The following is a 22,323-nucleotide window of genomic DNA, read 5'->3' on the forward strand; positions in this document are numbered from 1 at the left end:
TCAAAGTAAAACTTGGACATTTCTGCACAGTTATCTTCCCCAATATGCATTATATTCCATCTTCAGCAATTCATCATCTGTTTTAAGCACTGATTTTGATTGATGGCCTTATTTTAAAATACAAAAACCCAGAGGAGGAAAGATCAAATAGTAGCAAGTCACATGAGAAAGGGGACTTATTAAAAAGTTAAATAAAAATAAAGGGATCAGGAAAAATGACATGAAATGCATGTAGACAATTTTATCTACTTCCCAATGTTGCCTTTAATCAGTCCTAGGGTTAAAAAAAAATGACCTTAATGGATTCTTATTTTCACAACAGGAATGCTGGAAAGAGAGAGACAAGAACTTTACCATTGTCTACCAGGAACTGACCTGGAGAGCAGAGACACTGCCTCTGAATAACAGGCACTGATTACCAGTTGCACCTATCCTTTTTGTCTAGAAGTATAATTCCTTCAGGCTCTCTCAACTTAAAGGAGATGGTCCTTAAATCCACCCACTTCCCTTTCTCTGGCCGATTCTATGCTTGCTAAAGCCATCAATTACTAACAAACTGAGTTTCCCACATATATTGATGTCCAAAGAGTGGTGTCTTGAGCAGACAGCTGGTTCCAGTTACAGATTGCACTAGGTGGATCTTGCTTTATAAATAAGTCAGACTGGTTTACAAACCCATCCCTTCAGAGTCTGATTACTGTGAATCAATTCATCAACATGTAAACAACTTAGGAGAGCCATTAGCCAAGGAGAAATCCCTAGAACAGAGAAGAGGACAACACAGAAGTATAGGAAGCATTGAGTTGTCTGCTTCCTCACAAGTCCCCTTAACAACACTAGAAGAGAAAAGAGAAATCCAGGTGTCTGCAGATATTTGTACCTTGATTTATTTTATTGTAAAATTAGTAAGTTGAAATAGGCATGAGCTAAGGAATAATCCTTCTGACATTTTATAAAATCTAGATATCCAACTTTTTTAAATCTCACTAATTTTGCCCATGAACCACATTACTTCCTTACCTTCTTTCCTGGAAAGTGTGGGGTGATACTCTCTTCTCTGAGCTTTGGTTACAATGGCACTTGATTTCTAAATGCCCTTACAACACTTCTTTTAAACCTTACCTGGGGGCTTCCCTGGTGGCGCAGTGGTTGAGAGTCCGCCTGCCGATGCAGCAGGGAACACGGGTTCGTGCCCCGGTCCGGGAAGATCCTACATGCCACGGAGTGGCTGGGCCCGTGAGCCATGGCCGCTGAGCCTGCGCATCCAGAGCCTGTGCTCCGCAACGGGAGAGGCCACAACAGTGAGAGGCCCGCGTACCGCAAAAAAAAAAAAAAAAAAAAAAAACCTTACCTGATGTTCTTATCCCAAACCTTTTTTTTTCTTGAATCAAATAAATCAGGAAAGACCATCTTTGAACAGTTACAAAAAATTGACTAGGAAACTATTTTCCCTCAACTCCCATCCCACCCAGTTAATGCCTTTATCTTTCCATTCTCATTATTGCCCTATTTTTCAGGTAATATAAATGGATAAGCATGTTAAAAAGCAAGAAGGTAAAAATGGTGTGTATTCAGACCAGATAAAGCCTAGCCTTGGGACTGTTCATGGCAGACCATGAGAAGCTCTTAAAGGGTTCAAAATCGGAACCTACATGTTTAGGGTTGTGTCTTAAATGACTTCGGCAATCATGGAAGATGGATTTGAAGGAAACAAAATTGGAAGCAGAGATCCCAAAGAGAAGATACTTGCAATAGCATAATAAGAGTTGAAATCCTAAGATAAAGATGTAATAGTAGGAATTACTAGCAGGCAAGGAGAATTAAAAAAAATAAACTGTTATGACTAAAAAAAAATCAGTCCTGATGATTGTTAAAAGGTAGGAAGGAGATCAAGGATGTATTCCAAGTTTTGCACCTGAGTAACAAAGTAGACAATAAGATAGAGAACTCAGGAGAAATTAATGTAGGAGGGAAGATAGTAAAGTTAGCCTGAAAATTATGACTCAAAGTATCAAAAGTAAATTGTGGTGGAGATCTCCAGCAAGAAGTTGAATATATTAATATGAGGCTCTGAGGGAAGGTCTGGACTCAGCTTATGAGTTTGGAAATACTATGTAAGTGAAAGCTAAAAATATTAGAATGAAGCTAACTAAAGCCAGTATGAAGTATAGGTAAGAAAGGCAAAAGGACCGAGACTCAACTTGGAGAAGTAGACAAGGAAACAGGAGCCCACCCACGACACAGAAATGGAATGAACAAAGAAAAAGGAGAATGGAAAGAGCAGGGCATATAAGTCCAGGCTTCATGATAGAGAAGAAGTAATATCCATGGTGCCAAGTTCAGGGCCCAAATTTTCAAGTAATTTATTCATAACCTTCTAGAAAGCAAGCAGTTTGACTGCTGATTAAAATGTGTTGAAAGATGAAAGACAAATGGAGACAGCAATTCTATATTAGTTGATTGAGAAAATGAATAGGTAGAGAGAGGAGACCACAAATAATTAGCAGAAATGTGACATTAAATCCAAGGGATTTAACATTTTGAATGTGTATTTATATCACAGGAAAGTGACTAGGGAGAAAAGGTAAAGACAGAGTAGATAAATGATGGTAGAGACAGAGAGAAGGGAAGTAACTGATGGAGCAGTGTCTTGAGGAGGACAATATGCAAGGGTCAGTAACACAAAAGAAGCACACCATCTCTGGAGAGGAGGAGAAATAGCTTAAAAGTCACTATTAAGGAAAATGTCTTTGGTAATTCCCATCCAAAGTGGGAAGACAAAATTTTTTTTCAAGAAATATTTTTTGTTTACCAGGTTCCATTCTACCCTTCTAGAAATAGCACTTTGGGGGAAATTTTGCTTTGAGGAAGTGTATCTCTCAGTATTTATGGTTTGGGTACAGCTGAAACCACCCCTCACCACCACCACCTTCAATAGGAACAGAGATCTCCTGGTGAGTATGTTTCATTTTTCTGGCCAAAATAACCAATTCAGGGAAGGCATGGGACCTGCGTAATAGAAGGATTTCTGCCGTGATGAGTAAGCTGCCCTGAGCCACTACAATTCAAGACTAGAATTGCTGAGGCCCATCTCACCACCACAGGGGAAATATGCATAAGATCAATTCAGGGACCAATAGGGTGACAACATAATTCATCATCCAGAGGAAAACACTTTTGTCCAGGACAAATGCTACAACAGGCTACCAGGATGACAATATGGATCTGAACTATCCCAGACAAACCAGAACCCACAGTCACCTGACCAAGAGATGGAAAAAAGCAGATTCTTCCTAGTATTAATTGAGCATCTGGACCCAGACTTTTAGGTTATACAGCTGACAAATTCCCAATTTTGCTAAATTCAAGTAGGGTTTTTTTCCCTAAAATTTAGGGGACTTGCATAGAGAATCTATGTGTAAAAAAGAAAAAAATGTCATCCAGAGTCATCTAAGGTCAAACAGTCATAATCACAAGGCTGGGAACTTGAGGAGAAATAGGAAACCACTGAATTCACAGGCATCCCGTGGAAATGTCAACTTGGGGGTTTCAGATTATTAAATATGCTAACATAACACTATGCTTTTCACACTTCGAAGATATATGCATGACATATAAACATTACAAATAGCTTTTCCTAGAGTAGTATCTAGGAAAGCAACCATGTTATTAAAATTCTTAATGCGTTTCCTCTAGGTTAAGACAGTAAAGACAAAGATAACACATGGATCAAAAGCATCTGAGATAGGGCTCACCTTTATTGATCGCATCAACTGAAACCACTTCTATTAAGAAGATCAGTGAGCAAGAGTATGAATCACATCAACAATGTTAGCAACTACTTTCATTGGTTTGATTAACTCATTAAAATACTTAAAGCTCTATTCCTTGGTTTTTCCCACTGTAGCATGTTATGTAACATCTACCTATTGAGATTGCTGTAAAAATGGATGCAATTGTTTCTCAAGTGCTTTAGGAAAGTCAGTAAGTATTAATATTACAATCCAACTCTTTTATTTGGAAATTGATGTTAGGTGATAGCTATGAGGAGATGAAGAAAAGGTCAGAATGATTGAATGACTGCTCTAGTTAGGTTTCTCTCAAGGTACCTGTACTTCAGTGGGACCTTGACAGTCCTGAGCAGGCAGCAATGTGAAAGCAAATAAAGGAACCCCAGTGCAGATGAAAAAACGTGAGAAGACAGTCAGCAGGTCTGGTTTTAGGACAAAGAGCTGAATAACCTTGGACAGGTCAAATGAACTTGACAGGCCTCAGTATTCTTATGTTTGAAACAGTGCTTTGAAAAGTATGTAAAATGGCACTGCTGAGGTAAAATGGATCTCATGTGCTGATACTCGAGAGAGGAGTTTCCAGAATGGGGGGAGGCTAGGGGGAGGCATGCTGTAAGGTATTAGGAGTAAAGTCATAAATATATAAGAAAACAAGGAGTTATAGAGTGAATAGTGAATTTTGAGGGTTGGAAATGAATGAAAAAATTGAGTAATAAATAGCTACAGGAAACAGCAGAGGCAAGAGAAGGCTTTTTCAAGATAAAGGAGATGTCCTTCCCTTACCCAAATATCCTTGATGGCTTCTCAGGGCCTTCTTTATCCTGGCACGCAGTTTTGTCTACCATCTGGTACCAGTCTATTAGCCAGCCTCGACACTGCCTCTAGCTTTAGTCTTGAACTTCATAAAAACATGTCTTACTGCCACTGTAACTCTTCACTCCCATAACTCACTCCAAGTATTTTTTATGCCATTTTCCCCATCTGGAATGCCTTTTGGTCCTGAGTCCTAGGCTTTGGATAAATTCTAGCCCTTCTTTAGGATCCTCTGTAGTTTATGTCTTCTCTTACACTGCTCCTCATACAGTCCACAGTAAGCAATCAATGTTAGGTGTGATATAATGATTATATTGATGATGATTCCAAATGGCTCAACTAATCTAACCCACAATAGTGTGTGTGTGTGTGTGTGTGGTATTCACACAGAGACATTACATAATTTCTTATGATTTATAAAATAGCTAAATGATACATACCTTATCGTTTCATATTTCTTTGTTCAGACTGGCTAAAATATATTCTAATTTCTTAGAGACCAGGGATGGTGTCATATACATTTTTTATATCCCTTAACAGCTTAATACATAATATTGACCACCAATGGATAGTCAGTTTAAGAATGAATTCCGCTGCAAATTATTTGGTTTCAATTATGTAGTTAAGCTCTACATCCCCAGAAGACAATTGTTCCTATTCTTTTATATGATTTTTTTTTTTCCTATTTGCTTCTTCTTTTCAGGGTAATTCAGAAATTGTTTATTTCATTGAATCTAAGATACCATTGATTTTAAGCACTGTCATTTTATGCTCTTCTACACTGTCAGTTACACCATAACATGCTATCACTTATAGGATGCATCCCAGTTCCAAAGATGTTCAAAAGTGAAAAAAAGAAAATGTTTCTTTTAGAAGTAATGCAATATGACAGTTAATGTAGAGAACATTTTGTTATAAAACACCAAGAACTTGTTAGCTGTCAATTATTGAGAAAGGCTTTACAGAGTTCCTGCTAAATAAAACATGTTTTAGGAGACAATTGTTTCACAGGCCTTGAACCTTATATCAGTTTCTTAAAGTTATATCAAGATAATCTGTAAAGAAATGTTAATTAAAATATACTTCAAATGAAATTAATATGGCTGAATCATGTTTACTGAGCAAGCGAATAAATGTTAATTATAATTAGAACTTTTCCATTACTTTTGAAAATTAGAATTCTGACCTATGATCTAGAAAAACTCTGAGTTTGCTTTCTTTGTTGAAGACACTTGCTGTCATACAAATGAAATTTAAAATTAACGCACTAGTGACATATCACCTACTAGTGACATATCACAATAGAAACTCTAGACATGTATTGCATCCACAGAGGAGGTTTCATGAGATGAAACTAATGGAGAAGTATCTTGAGATCATGAATTATTGTTCATGATATCAAGAGAGCATCATGATCTCCCATAGTTGACAAACGGAAAGTGTGTAACATCTCATAGCCATAGGAACACTAAGGCAAATGAAACTGACCATTGTAAGCCTTATTTCCCAATATGGAATGATATTTAGACAAATGAAACATGGCAAGAGTGGAAGATTTAGCTCAAGTGTAATTGACAAAACTTACTGAACTCTTCCTGAAGTTATCAGCCAGACATTAAAAGCACCCATGTGGGGCCTCCCTGGTGGCGCAGTGGTTGAGAGTCCGCCTGCCGATGCAGGGGATACGGGTTCGTGCCCCGGTCTGGGAGGATCCCATATGCCGCGGAGCGGCTGGGCCCGTGAGCCATGGCTGCTGAGCCTGCGCATCCGGAGCCTGTGCTCCGCAACGGGAGAGGCCACAACAGTGAGAGGCCCGCATACCACAAAAAAAAAAAAAAAAAAAAAAAAAAAAAAAAAAAAAAAAAAAAAAAATAAAAGCACCCATGTGGCCTGATGATTAATTGCCACCCAGAGAAACAATTGAGCAGGACCTCACAAGAATGGGTTTGTCTGATTGGATGACCTGATTTCCTTTTGGGCTAACAACTCTTTCAACTGCTAGACAAGGCTTTTAGCCCATCTGTTGGAACTTTTCCTACCAAGTACATAGCCAAATTCTCAAAGGCTTAGTACTGACCAGGGAATCATTACAGAGCCTTTGTAACTGAAAGACAGGATTTATTCCTAGAACTATGGTTTTATATTTTTTTTCTTTTTGATACATAGTATTTTTATTTTCCTGAATGATTTATTAAACTAAATCAAGTTCTTTCCCAAGCAATGAAATTGTAAAATATCAGTAACTATCTGCTACAATGATTTCTTCTCTGTAGTGGGACTTCTCACATTTCCATTATAAATAAATGCCATTTGATTGTTGAGGACCTCACTTTATGTTTACCAGATGTAATTTTGTCTTTATTAGTGCAGACAAGTCAACCAAATCAATATTTTCTTCTGTCTGATCAGCTACAGTTCTATAAACTCAAACAGTAGAGCTCTAAGACTATTGGCATTCCTATATATCCAACCAACCCAGTATTTTGGATGCTAGCCTGAATTATTAAAAAGAATGTAGATATGGTACAAAAAGTTTGGATCATGTAGGTATGAGCAAACTATGACCCGCAGGCCAAATCAAGCCTGCTGCCCATTTTTGTACAGGCTATGTACAAAGAATGATTTTTACATGTTGAAATGTTTACATAGTAAATGGTTATACAAGTATACCTACTTAATAGCCTTGATTTGCCTCCTGACTCAGAAATACTAAGCTCTTAACTATCTGGTTCTTGACAAAAATGTTTGTTGACCCTGATATAGAACATCAATGTTTATATTAAGCTTTCGTAGGCCTCAGGACTTTATTCCTGGAGGCTGTTACAACTGCTGCTGCTAGACCAATGCAAAGTGTACCATAACTACCAGCTACACAGCCTCAATCTGTTTCCCAAGTCCCTGCAAAACAAATCCCTGGTCTTCTAATTGGGGAAAATCTGTGCTTACCCTGCATAGATGCCCCAGTTACGCAGTGAAAAGTTACACAGTGGTACCTATACTCTGTAGCTCTCAAATTCCCAATTCAAAGATTCAGTCACACAACTGTATTACTCTGCAGAACCAGATTCTGTAAGGGGTCTGTATAGGGCAGTCATCTAATTGTTATTTCTATGAACTCTTCTTTCTGTAGTTTATCAGTGTACTAAGCAGAGATAGGAGACAGATGCATATCATGACATCCAAGCAGCTTGCTCTGGGCATGGTTATTAGAACCACACTTTGTTGCTCCTTTCCTGTGTATTACTAGCCATGAGCTTATTCTCATGTTTCAATCTAGTCCAGCATCTCCCCACCCAGAAAAAATTTCATTTGTTTTTATCCATTTCCTATAGAGGAGCGAACACTTTTTATTTTGATAGTGAACTTTGGTTTGTGTCCTTAATAGATGTGCTTTTACAAGGGCACAAGTCTTGAGTCTTAAATTGTTTAGCTAATAAGGGTGAGTACAATGATTGAAATACCACAACTACCTGGTATGTGAAAGGTAGACTTTTTTGTCACACACCCATACAGCTCCTAATCATCTTTAGCTGGAGGCAACCTTCCAAAGGCCGTATCTAATAAAGTTAGTAGAGCCAGGTCTGGGGCTCTACACTGATGCCAGACAGAATGTTGAAAACAGAATAAAGTCATATGACTGCAATTTTAGATAGGAAACTATACTATTAACAGGACAGTGGTGTTTATAATGCAAATATACTAGTTTGGGCTGATAATATAAAAGGTGAAGCAAATTAAATTTTAAAAATTAGATGACAATGAAGCTGAAATGTACACTAGGAAAATCTGCTGGGTCTGTTTTATATGCATAATCAAAGAGATGACCCTTTAAAAAAAAAAGAAAAGAAAAATAGAATATATTACCTAAAATGTAACATCACTTAGACAACACTTGATGAGTATCTAACTGCTTTCACACCTTTGGGAAAGAGTATAACAAATACAAAGGAAAGCAATCAAATTGATATTTATTGCCATCTATGAGGTAACCTCAACTTTACCCACAAACTAGCTGAGATTAGATACCAAGTACAAGAAAATAAAACCAGATTTGTTTCAAAAAGAAGTTTAATTTGAGAATTGACTGAAAGGTCACAGATTACATCACTACATGCTCATTTAATCAACCATCAATTTCAGCACTTGTGAAACTGGTAAGAGCAAATCTTTTCCAAATGCTCTTGTACACCTAAATGTTTTTTATAAACCATGTTTTTTATAACCCATGCCTATAAAACAGAATGAAGAGAAAAATCATTCAGGAGACAAGCTGCTCACATGGGCAAGTAAACTGTCAGAGGCCTTGTCAAACTTTAACCACTGTTTACTACTGAATTGCCAATGACAGTTGGTTCCTCATATTCCTTCATGGAATGTGTCCCTGCCTTTTGATAAGTGAAAAAGTGGTCATTAACCACAAAGAAACAATCAACTTGCCAACCGTGTGCTGCTCTGAATCTTAACAGCAAAGAGTTAAACACTCAAGTGGAAAATATCACAAGATAGAAGAGTGCCACCTTCTGTTCTCCATAGGAATGGTGAATCATTTATCAAAATGATAAAGGAGGAAAGAAAGAAAAATAACTATCAAGACTTGAGCTCTAGCAGGAATCCTATTAGAGGAAATTAAAACATTCCAAGAAAAAAAGATTTCTGCCTTAAAAATCATCTCAAAGTTCTTCATTTGTATTCAAAGATGATGACTATCTTTCTTATAGAAGTAACAAATACTCCTTATAGAAGTATTCCCTGTAAATAAGAGACAATAGAATACTTTCTTTTCCACATCAGTTTGAGACTCCATGAAAATGGTCTTTGCAACACCACTACATCACAGGTAAAGTTCCTAGTTTGAAAGATTCCCTCTTCCTTTAGTTACCTGTTTTATTTCTGTATATTTTTAATTTAAAAACATCTACTCCTACAAACAACAGATAGGGATCACATTTTCTGCAATTCAAACTTATTCTTCAGTTAACCACTGAAGCTTATGATAAGGCAGTTCTAGTTGCCATTATCCCATATAATCTGAAAAAGGAAAACATGTTTTTACAGTGATTTTAAGGATCCAGTGGAAAAACACTCCTTACACAGAAAAACATTCTTTCAAATATAGCTTTCTTAAACTGTGTAATCATCAAGGTCATGACTGGGATTAAAAAGGAGCTTTCAAAATAATTAGGTTTTTCTTTTCAAAATAAAATTTTCAACTTACATGTGATACAATTATACTTAACGAGAGTCATGTATTTTTAATCAAGTGTATTTAATTACCTATAATCTCTCTTTTGCTGTGTGCTACTGCCTAGGAACAATAAACAATCTTGTACAATTTTTTAAAATATTGCTCTATTTGGGTCTACACTCAGATATCATTACTACCCAGGGCCAGAATATCAATTGGCCATTGTGTATGCTCAGCTCTGTTGAGGGTTCAGTGACCACTTTCAATGAAAGCAGAAGATGTTGAAATGCACTGCAGGTCAGAGAATAGCAAAGAGAAACAACATATTCAATTTTTTAATATTTGACATTGCAGAGTGTATTTCTTCATGGACAAAGGATGATTCCAGGTAACATTTTTTGGATAACATTAAGGAAAAATTATACTGGAGGATGAAAATACTACAAATTCAAAGGCAAGTGTTAAATAATTTGTGGTTGCCCTGCCTCTTATGGATACAGCTTCCATTCTCTTTGTACAGCAGAATCTCCATATCAAACACACTAAGTGATCTCACTTAACCAAATTCTAACTTTAGGTCTTGCAAAACTTGGCATCAACATATTCCCAAGGTTGTCGGTTTGGTTTTATGAACAGCAAAAAGAACCAGAGAATTCAAGTGTATAGAAATATATTTACAATAATCGAATTCTGGCTTTATTTAAAAAATAAGGTTTACCTCCCAACCCTTTCCCTCCTCATCTATGAAACCGAAAGAAACATTTCAAAGCAAAAAAAAAAAAAAAAGGCTTAAGGGGTTTAATTTAAGATAGACAATTAAGAAAGGACAACAGAAAGAAGTAAACAGAATTTTTGGAAGCTACAAGGCAGATGGACATGAAAAAATCCAAAATGCTCAACAGTAAAAAAAAAAAAAAAAAAAAAAATTGTGGTCTAATCAAGCCATGGCACACACTCACAGTAATGAAATGGATGAAATGCACTGCAGCTACTCATAGCATAGATAAATCTAATGGTCATAATATTTATCAAAGAACAGAGACAAATGATTATTATAATCAATTTTTACCAGTCTCAAGCTCAAAAAGGGACAAAACTGAAATATATTACTTAGAGAAGCATTCATAGGCAGTAAAAGTACAAATAAAAGCAAGAAAGTGATTATCAAGAGTATCAGACAAGGAACTGCCTTCAAAGGAGAAGGTAGTAAAATCACTAACGGATATACAGGGACTTCTTTGGAGCCAGCATTGTACTATTTATTGACCCAACTAGTGGTTAAACTACTGTCACATTAAAGTTGTTATACAACACATAAATACTTTATATTCCATTCTATAAGTGTTCTATATCATTATTTAAAGGTTACAAGCAAAAGAGACAGATTAAGTGAAGCAAGACATTCAAAATTATGGTGTAAAAATATCCCTTTTCCCAATATAGATTTCTGTACCCAGCCAATTATCTGTCGAACATCAAGGTAACAAAGATTTCACACATTCCAGGTCTCAAAAAAGTATTTCCCACTTACCTTCTCTCCAAAAGCTACTGGTATTTCAAAAGCAAAGCAACAAAACTGTGGCGATTACTACAGAGAAAATCAGCATTTGACCAAAACATTATATGGTTCACCTGTGAAAAGTATGACATGGCCCTAAAAATGTAAGGACTGAATTTAAATACAACCAATATTGTGACATATCCCTAACAGAAAAATTGAGACGCGATTAAATCTTTCTTTCATAATAAAAAATTCACTGCTAATACCTACTTTAATTTCCTATCACTGGTAAAACAAATTATCACAAATTTAGCAGCTTAAATCAACATAAATCGAGTACCTTACAGTTCTGGAGGTCAGAAGTCCAAAATGGATCGCACTGGGACAAAACCAACGTGAGCAGCAGGTCTGCGGTCTTTGCCAGAGGTCCTAAGGAAAACCGTTCTCTTGCTTTTTCCAGTTTCTAGATGCCGCCCCTCTCCCCCAGCTTCAAAGTGAGCAACGGCCAGAGAGTCCTTCCCACAATGCTCCACCCGAACACTGACTCTTCTGCCTCCCTCTTCCACATTTAAAGGAAGACGTGATTACATTGGACCCACCTGGATAACCCAGGTTACTCTTTATTTTAAGGCCAGAGGATTAGCACCTGCAGTTCCATCCATTACCTTAATTGCCCCTTGCCCCTAGCAACATACTCACTGTTTCTGGGGATTAGAATGTACACATATTTGGTGGCCATTATTCTGCCCGTCACAATATGTAAAACTGAAAATCAAGCATGTTATTTTGAAATGTAGAGGCAAATGCCAAAAGAACTAACTGGAGATGTTGAAAATGATTGCATCTACAGAGAAAAACTTGAGAGCGGTGAGGGGGGCGTGGAGCAAGCGACTACCATATTTCATCATAAGACTTGTAAAACAATGTGGTTTTTTAAATTGCATACAAGAAAAACTTCGCTAAAATTAAAAAAAAAATCATATAGTTCTGTTTCTCTTCCCTTCTATTGTAGTACCCATCAGAGGCATCCACAATATAGGCTTCTGGAACCATTATTACAAACCAGAGTTTGAACGTGAGGGCTTTGATTTGCAAGATGCATGTTTCCATTGACAGAAAAAAAAGCTCCTTGAGTCTGACGGAGAGACACTGAAGGAAGCTCAGCACTGGTGTGTTTTTGTCATAAAAATAGTCTAGAAAGAGTGTGAGGAAAAGTCGGATGAGCCTTTCTCCAGGAGGCCAGGTGAGATTAATCTGGCTAAGAGGGAAAGGGTAATTGAGCTGTGAGTTCTAGAACAAGGCACTAATAATCTGATGGGGGTAGGGAGAGCACATACGTGGGAAGAAGAAAATCAGCCCCATCCAGAGTTCACACCAGGGAAGTCTGTGCAAGTAGAAGCAAAGCCTACAAACTGCCCATCACCTATCCTGTGATAAAGAAACATCTTCGCTGATCTAGCTGCCATCTGGTGACTGCCTTCCATCAACACCCTTGGATTGGCCAGGAGAAGTGACATGAATTATTGCCCCATTATTTTCCTGAACCTGTAAAGTGCCCCATGGTGAGACCCCCAGGACACTCATTATATCCCCTCAAATAGACACTGCTGAATCACCCACATTACACTATTGCTGCCTTTGGAAAATGATTTTTCATAGCCTGTCTCATCCTTGTATACATCTGACAATCACACTTTATTTCTCTATCATAACAGTTCCCACCTACTGTACAATTGTCCGATTCCTTTCTTATCCATATCCCTTGCTAGAAATCCTGTATCTCATCTGTCATATTCCCAGCCATCACACAGGTCCTGAGGCAGGAGGTACTTAACAGATACTCACATAATGAATAAGTGAAATACAGAATATGTTTATCATGTTTGGATCTAAAACTTGTCCCCAAGCTGGTATACTGAATGGTCTGAGATTTCTTTTCGTACAAAGAATCAGTTGGGAATAAAGTAAGAGGATGTTCATTTAGGCTGAATGGCTATAAGAAATGACCTCAAAAAATATTGAAGTTTGTTTACAAATTGAATCCCTTCTCTGATAGAGATGTGTATCACAATTATTGCTCAGAAGTCAAACAGACTTAGGTTCTAATTTTTTCTTTGTCACAAACTATCAGTGTGACATTGAGTTAATCATTTTGTGTGACTTAATTTCCTCTTGTAAATATGGGTGAAATAATACAAACTGCATAGAATTGTATTAATGAGATAACATATATTTTAAAATACTGCATAGATGCATATATGTAGTAGCAAAATGTATTATGTGAGACTTTGTGATAATATAGAAGAGTGAGGAACTCTGTTATCAACTAGCAACACAACTCTTCAATATTTATAAAACCATCCCTAATTATAGAAATAAATGGTTAACCATAGGCATATTAATTTATTTAATGAAAACACATTTTATAATTCAATTTATTTTATATATATTGCACCATTTAAGGAAGATATTTAATAATTTCCTTTAAATTTAATAGTGCATTACTTCCTTATAAAAGAAACTTAAAATTAACACATGAAAGCTAGGAAATTGAAATTATGGCTACTATCCCAAAGTCTGAGAAAAACAAAAGGAACATTCAAAGATCAAAGTAGAAGAATAAAAATTTTAAAGCAACATTCAATATTTAGGTCTGCTTTCAGTATTCAAAAAATAATGTCTTTTTTTAGCTATCTTGTCCAAATAAGTTTACATATGTAGAATATTAAGTTATCTTCCAATTTGGTTCAGATGGGATTACAATTGGTATAAAATGAAAACTAGTATGCTAAATACATATTCAGAGCCCAAAAGATTTAATCAATATTATGGAATAGCTGTATAACCATCAACATACACCAAAAGGAATTCTTTCCACTAGCTATAAACATACAGCTCTTCAAAGAAATGTGCAGAGATTTTATCTTTAAAATAATTATAATATTGGAAGAAAGCAAGTGAATCCAACAGTTTTATTAAAAGGCTGTACAGGGCTTCCCTGGTGGCGCAGTGGTTGAGAGTCCGCCTGCCGATGCAGGGCACACGGGTTCGTGCCCCGGTCCGGGAAGATCCCACATACCGCAGAGCAGCTAGGCCCGTGAGCCATGGCCGCTGAGCCTGCGCGTCCGGAGCCTGAGCTCCGCAACGGAAGAGGCCACAACAGTGAGAGGCCTGAGTACCGCAAAAAAAAAAATAATAATAATAATAATAAAAGGCTGCACATTCTACAAAGTTTACAAAGTACATATAAATTATGCACTTTGACTTTGTCAAGCTTAAAATTCTTCAGTATCTCTAATGCTTAGACACCCATAAGCAGTGACATTTCTAGGCAAAGTGTGCAGCTCCTCGTAGTAAAATTTCTACTTTCCTCTTTACCTGCTTTGATGGCCTCCTGCTCAGGTTCCCAGGCCATTTGTCTCTCTTGCTCAAAGCTTCTCATCCAGCTTATTACAGGGTTAACACTGTGCCAGGCCCTGGGCTAAGCCCTTTCCACGCATTATCCCAAATCATCTTCACAACAAGTCTTTGAGGCAATTAAATGTCATGCCACATGAAAACTTTGGCTTAAATAACTTCCCCAACATTCAGACACTTGCTAAGTGGTAGAGCCCAGGCTTGTAGCCTAAGTCCACACTCTTAATTATTACTCTGTGATTTTCAAATCTTTTCTTAGCTTCAGAACAAAGTCTCATTCAGAAGCTCAATATGTACAGTAGATAAACTTGAACAAAACCCATTTGGTTGAATGAAGGTGAGGGGTTGAAGATCTAAACATATTCCTTTGTTCCACACATTCAACAGGAAGTCCAAGGAGACCAGGTTAAAAAACCCTGCTCCCAATCTTTACTTCACCCAAAGTATACCTGACTGGGCCAGTTCCCTCTCAGGGCATCAATCTGAAACTGTTGCGTTCTTGACACCTGACCCTTCCAGGTTCCTACCAAGCCCCGAATCTTCCCCAGCACTGTGGGAGTGCACCAAATCTACCTGCAAGCAAAACCCAGAAGGCACAGGGAGTTAATGCACCCAGGGCAAGCTTCAAGCCGTAAAGGACAGGATCGGATGGACGAAAGTGAAACTGCATGTAAAACTGACCAGCTTAACCTGGTTTTGCCTCCTCAAATAGGTTGTCGATTAATCAAACCTTGAGTTATTTTATAGCGACAGCACTGCACAAGCGCAAGACAGGAACCCATGTCTCCAGGATGACCCCAGAACCAAGAATCTTCAGTCTACAGAGCTTAAGAATAGAAATGTTGCCACTGGAGCCCTTTACGAAGCGAAAAGTCCTTCAGTAAAGAAAATCTGGCTTCCAGAAGCCCGACTAGCTTATATGGACTGATTCAAGACTAGACAGTTAGCTTCCAAGTTTGAAATTCCCCTAACCCCTTAAATTTTGCCCCAAACCCTGGATCTGGGAGACAGATTTGAGACCCTTGCCTCCTGTTTCCTTGCCTGTCAATCTGGCAATAAAGCTCTTCCTCAAAAGCCGGTGCTGTAGTGTGTGTCTATGCACGTCGGACCGTGATCCCTGTTCAGTAGCAAAATCTCCAACCTCCTGTTTCCCAGATAGACTTCTCATAGTTGAAGGCCCCGTGGCCTGAGGCAGTAATCTCCGTAATAACACGCGTACATTGACTTCTCTTTTTCTCTCTACTCTCCCTACTCCCTTACTCTTGAATCCCGGTATCACCTCACAAATAAACAGCCTCGCCCAAGTCCCAGCCTCCAGAGGACTCAGTCCAAGTCAGAACATTCTGAAGTCTATGTAGCAACCTTAAAACCATAGCAATCAGCACCAAGTGGCACCATAACAGGACTGTGAGGGAGAGAAGCGGCAACCGGAGCTGTTGTCGTGCTTCTCCACCACTCTTAACATCCATCTTCCCACTTCTCATCTGCCTCGCTAATGATGCAACTGCCCCCAGGGGAAAAACTGCAGGGGAATTATAAACATAGAAATTTTTGTTGATGGATAAGTTGTGTTCTATTATATCTCTGAAATAAAATTAATATTCCTATATCATGATATTACTCTGTTATAACTTAAAAAAAATTATGTGGAAATTAAAACAAGAATATTCTTTTCCAGTTCTAACCATGCAGTAGATACAACTGAATTGCAAAGCACAGCTTAGTCTAGACCCTAGAAATCTCTGGAGAAGGCAGAGAAATGTCCTGGAAGCTCAGTCAGCTAACCCTTCCTCAGGACTAGATTCTTTAGGCCACTAATACTACAGGCTCTCACTTCCCTGAACAATTTATTAGACTCGTATTGGTAAATATTTAATTTCAGAAGATAAGACATATAAATCAATAGGTACAACTTATGCCAAATTCTAAATCAGTAGTGATAATAAAAGTTTCTACAGAAATTTTTGTAGAAATTTTTTATTTTACTCATCAAAGAAAGTAAAATCATTTGAGTTGATAAGACCAAGAAAAGCTCCTAAAAGGAAATGTGACTTGATCTGGGCTAGGACCTGAAACAAAAGCAAAGAGAGGAGGGCATTCCAGGCTGGGAAGTAGAAGGTGAGAGTATAGAAAAGAGTGATGTGACGAAAGGCACTGGAAGGCATGCAGTGGTGCATGGCACCAGAACACCCAAATCACTGGTATGATTGCCCTAAGGACGATCTGAATTGGGATCTGTTGTTGAAATGAAAGCTACAAATGTGAATGCAGAGGCCCTAATGCAGCAGTTCAAGATTAGAAAGTGCAGCTTTCAGAAAACTATGGATAAACTCAACTATTTTAAAGTCTTTTCATATTTGCGCCCAGATCTAAGTAACTACTTACAGAATCAGAATTTATTTTTACAGATTTATATTTGTAAAATATAGATTTGCTTTATTTTTAGAGCAAGACTCAATATAAAATTAGAATTTTTAAACTTAAATATTTGAACTCAAACATGAAAACAAATTTTAACACTCAACATATGTAATAAAATTAAATACTCCCAATTCATCTATGCTTTCTGTCTTATTTTCATGCCCACTTATACACAAAGAATCAAATTTTTAAATTACTAAATATGTACCATTCTCAAGGTTGAAAGGCTACAAAAATAAATAGTTCTGGAAAAACATATATAGAATCATTTTTAAAAATACCTCATGGATTTTGAGTTGATATCAATAATTCCAAAATCAATTATATTCTAATTCACTTGCTTTTCTTAGAAGTTTTCGTTATTATTTACCTTTCTAGTTTAGTTCAATATGGATTCTTCAATATTTAACTAATATTTAACTTTTTTCACCTACTTAAAAAATGAAAATTATTTGAAATATTTAGCTGAGTTAAAAAAAAAACTGTTTCAAACAAAATATCTGACATTATAAACAAAGTTGTTTTGAAGAACTCTTTTAGAAAAACATTTGTGCTTTGATTTATAAATGGAGAAATAGCATATGTTTTTTAACCAAATTAGATGACTTTAAATGGGGCTTATATGTATTTATTCTAATTTGTGTAAGAAATGTGAGTATCAATACCTCTCCCTTACCTTATCCTTACTCAGAAATAGTAGCATGAGGATCATTTTCACTTTTTGACAGACTTCATTTGAAATCTTGTCTCATGATCACTCCTAAAAATATCATTTGTTTCAAGTAGGAAGAAAGAAGGCAGAGATGTCACTGAAGTGGCAAGCTGGTCGTGCAGATATCTGTGTTCCATACAACCACTTGGGGGACATTCAGTCAAGAATCCTGTGTTCACCTGCATCTCCCAAAACTTACTTTTGGACATTGCTCACAGAGTAACCTAAGTTAGGGTAACTAATGTGCTAAGCAAATTATATGAGTCCAAATAAAAAAGAAATTAATTTAAATAAGTCCAAATAAATACAGCCTTGTGTCAAAAATTTTTAATAATGATAAATAACCACTAATGAGAAAGAATATTTTCTAAGCTTCACGAAGATAAAGATTATGCTTATTTCATTGAGTAATATAGATCTACACCCAGACATAAAACAGATGCTTTATAAATATTTGTTGAATTATTTAATTAACTTATTTGATGTTGGTTTACAGAGGATCTGTTATTTATCTCCCTGATAAAAATTCTATAATTAAATCTACAAACTTTTGCCTGACAATTTTAAAATGAGAATAAGAAGATTCACTGCTTAATGAGCCATAGAGCTGTGATGGAACAGTATGCATCCCTGAAGTAGAGGTGGGTGTGCAAGAACATCAGAATGCTTGGGTGGTTGTAAGGATTCTCCCCTCCCAGGGCACAGATAAACAGAAAGTTTGAGCTCCTCTTTTCTAGGCTCTCAGCAAACCTCCCTATCTGTTCATCTCATTTTCTTTTGACTGCAGAAGAGTACAGCTGACTGAGGCTTCAGTTTTCTTAAGTTACACTCACACTTACTCATGACTTCTTAATTCTACACCCCAGTAACCCCAAGTCTCTCAACAACATATTTAGAAACCGTTTCTTGGATGGCATCCTCAATTGGCTAATCTCATCAATGCATTCACTCCTAATACTTCAAGTTCAGTCACTACTATGTCTGATGTTCTGTTAAGGCAACAGTTTTGAATAGGCAATAGCAAGCAAATGAGGTGAGATATAGTATTAGCTACTAGCTATGGTACATTAAAATAAACCTCAAGGCTCATTTTAATGTAATATTCACTTTTATATATTTTATTATATTAAGATATGTATCATAAAATCATAATGAGAGGTCTTGGAATTTTGAAAATTTTAAGAATTTTGACATGAATACATAAAGGCATGTTTAGGATATCCTCTATATGAAAGTATATCTAAATGGGAATATATTTTTCCATTTGCTATTTATTCAAACTCTTTTCTATTTGTTTCTCCTCTCTTTACCTTTTTTTTTTGGGGGGGGGGGTGGTATTCAGTAACCAGTAAAGCCATACAATAGACAAAAAAGAAAAATAAAAGGGTTGATCTAACTATAATTCATTGTTTCAAGAGCTCATTACCAAGTTATATATTAGTCCTATTATTGTGTTCATTTTTTGAACATTTTTCTTGCTTAACTTAAAGCAAGAAATTGACTTAAAACAATAAGTGAATTTCTTTCTATCTAATAATTGTCTCTACAGTATAGCAATTGTTCTATTTTCTACAATACTGTATAGCTTTTTTAAATATCTGAAAAGTAATTTCTAGATCTTAAAATGACTAAAATTACAGCTTTAATTTCTATTTTAGCATACGATGCAAGTTAGTGCCATATTTTATAACCTGTCAATTTTCTATTGTACGAACTATATATCATATGAACATTCCCCAGTGACCCCAAATGGTTAAATGGAGTCTGCCAAAGTGTTACAGTGAATAAATGAAATACACACACAAATCTGTAACGAGAACAGAGGAGAAATCATTTTAAACCAGAAAAAGAATAGCAGCTGTTACAGATACCCACCTCCAAAGGGAAGAATCTCAGGATTAATTCTCTCTGGTTTGGAATAGCACCACCTCCAGTCAATTTCACTACCATTAGCTGCAAAATGCCCCCAAACCAGCTGACCACGGATGGGGCTATTTTGTATATTACAACTTTACCACTGGAGAAGTTTTGCCAACCCACACTATTCTTTCTAGCAGTAGTTAAGGTACAGTGCCAGCATGTTCCTGAGATGATGCCACAGGAATATGAACCATGTTATTGGCAAGGTGAAAAATACTTGTTTTCTAGGTTGTTTTTGCCCCTGAGAATGGATCAAATCACCCCAAAACTATAGAAAAACAGTAATTTATATGCAACTTATTAGTACAGATCTTCCTCAACTTATGTTGGTGTTACATCTCGTTGAACCCCACTGTAAGTTGAAAGTATTGTAAGTCGAAAATTCATTTAACACACCTAACCTACCGAACATCACAGCTCAGCCTAACCTACTTTATTTTTTTTTAAACATCTTTATTGGCGTATAATTGCTTTACAATGGTGTGTTAGTTTCTGCTTTATAACAAAGTGAATCAGTTATACATATACATATATCTCCATATCTCTTCCTTCTTGCATCTCCCTTTCTCCCACCCTCCCTATCCCATAACCATAACTTACTTTAAACGTGCTCAGAATACTTACATTAGCCTACAGTTGGACAAAATCATCTAACACAAAGCCTATTTTATAATAAAGTGTTGAAGATCTCATGTAGTTTATAGACTATCTTACTACAAGTGAAAAACAGAATGGTTGTATTGGTACAGAATGGCTGTAAGTATATCGGTGGTTTGCTCTGGTGACTGTGTGGCTGACTGGGAGCTGTGGCTGCTGCCACTGCACAGCATCAGAAGCCTGGAAAAGATCAAAATTGGAAGTACAGTTTCTACTGAATGTGCATTGCTTTCACACTTCCATAAAGTCGAACAATTGTAATCTTGAACCTACGTAAGCCAAGGACCATCCGTACATATATGTACATATATCTCACACATGTTTAAAAAATAAAATCCTTGACACTCTCACACCCAGTCTAGCTTATTGGTTCACTTATTTACAGAAAGTCTCCCTATCAAAAATGATACTTCGTGCTTCCCTGGTGGTGCAGTGGTCGAGAGTCTGCCTGCCTATGCAGGGGACGCGGGTTTGTGCCCCGGTCCGGGAAGATCTCGCATGCCACGAAGCGGCTGGGCCCGTGAGCCATGGCCGCTGAGCCTGCGCGTCTGGAGCCTGTGCTCCGCAACGGGAGAGGCCACAACAGTGAAAGGCCCGCGTATCGCAAAAAAAAAAAAAAAATACTTCTCTCACTCCCTCCTCCCACCCTCTCCACTACTCTCTCCATTCTCCTCCACTCTACTCCACTGAGTGGCTCCTAAAGGTCACCAGCACCTTCATCTTTGTTAAATTCTATGAACAGTTCTCCAATCTCATTTTACTTGATCCCTCAGCCACATTTGCTGCGTCTTTTCCATAGTTTTCCTCATTAAAGTTGAGCGAGATGATCCATAGGAGTGCAGGAAGAAAATACCAAAGCTTCTCACTTGGATTTATTTTTACTTTAAAAATGAGAAATAAACTTCACTTCATACTTAGTAAATCATTAGGCAAGGTTCTCTCACTTGGTCCACAAACATATGATTACAGTCACAGAGTGCATCCCAAATACCTAAAGGGAAGAGTGGGGGCACCACAACTCAGAAGGGCTGCAGTGAACCCCACTTACATCTTAGCTAATACATTGCAGTTTATCTATGTGTGATTAATGGATTAATGGAATTTTTATCTTGCTTAAATCAAATAATTCAGTAAGGGAAGCAAATGACTTTAAAATTGATTCCTACAATACCAGTGTATTGAAGTTGTGAGTGAAAGTTTTCTTCTGTTCAAGAATAAATAACTTGGCCCCAGACTTAAGGACAAACTGGTATTAGGTACCTCACCTCACATTCCAAAGAAGTCTGATAATTAGAACTAGGTTCCAGCTCCACAGATTACTAAGAAGCAGCAAAACCAGACTTACTTCCTTCAGAGGCTCTTGCCTATACATATTTTTAAAAGATTTTATTTTTTAGAGCAGTTTAAGGTTCACAGAAAAATTGAGCAGAAGGAACAGAGATTTCCCATATACCCCCATTCCCACACATGCATACCCCTTCCTCATTATCAATGTTCCCCACCAGAGTTGTACCTTTGTTACAACTGATGAATCTACATTGACATGCAAGTATCGCCCAAAGCCCATAGTTTACATCAGGGTTCACTTCACTGTTGGTGTGTATATTCTACCATTTTGGACAAATTTATGACATGTACCCACCATTATAATATCATACAGAATAGTTTGATACAAACATCCATTATCTGGATGTACCATAATTTATTTATACATTTGCCTACTTTAAGTCCACCTTGGTTGTTTCCAAGTTTTGGCAACTATAAATTAATAAAGCTGCTGTGAACACCTGTGTGCATAATTTTGTGTGTATATAAATTTTCAAATCCTCTGAGTAAATACCAAGGAGAATGATTGCTAAATTGTATGATAAGAGCATGTTTAGTATTGTAAGAAGCTGCCAAACTT

Source organism: Hyperoodon ampullatus (assembly GCF_949752795.1).
Source record: "Hyperoodon ampullatus genome assembly, chromosome: 4".
In the NCBI taxonomy this organism is placed as follows: Eukaryota; Metazoa; Chordata; class Mammalia; order Artiodactyla; family Ziphiidae; genus Hyperoodon; species Hyperoodon ampullatus.